Consider the following 245-nt stretch of genomic DNA (forward strand, 5'->3'; position numbering starts at 1 on the left):
AGCAGCAACAGTAGAGTAACAACAACCCCACCCTTTTTCTTTTTCTCTTTTTTTTATTTTTTTTTTCTTTCTTTTCTTTCTTTTTTATTTTCTTTCTTTTCTCTCTTCTTTTTTATTTTTTTAATTTTTATTTTTTTTCTTTTTTTAGTTTCTTTACTCTTTTCTTTATTTACAACACAAACTCGCTCAGTTGCCGCTGCTACCAATACTATAAAAAAAAAATAAATAAATAAATAAATAAATAA

The sequence above is a fragment of the Eimeria mitis genome, genomic scaffold (genome assembly GCF_000499745.2).
Source record: "Eimeria mitis Houghton genomic scaffold, Emh_scaff6066, whole genome shotgun sequence".
NCBI classification, from domain to species: domain Eukaryota; phylum Apicomplexa; class Conoidasida; order Eucoccidiorida; family Eimeriidae; genus Eimeria; species Eimeria mitis.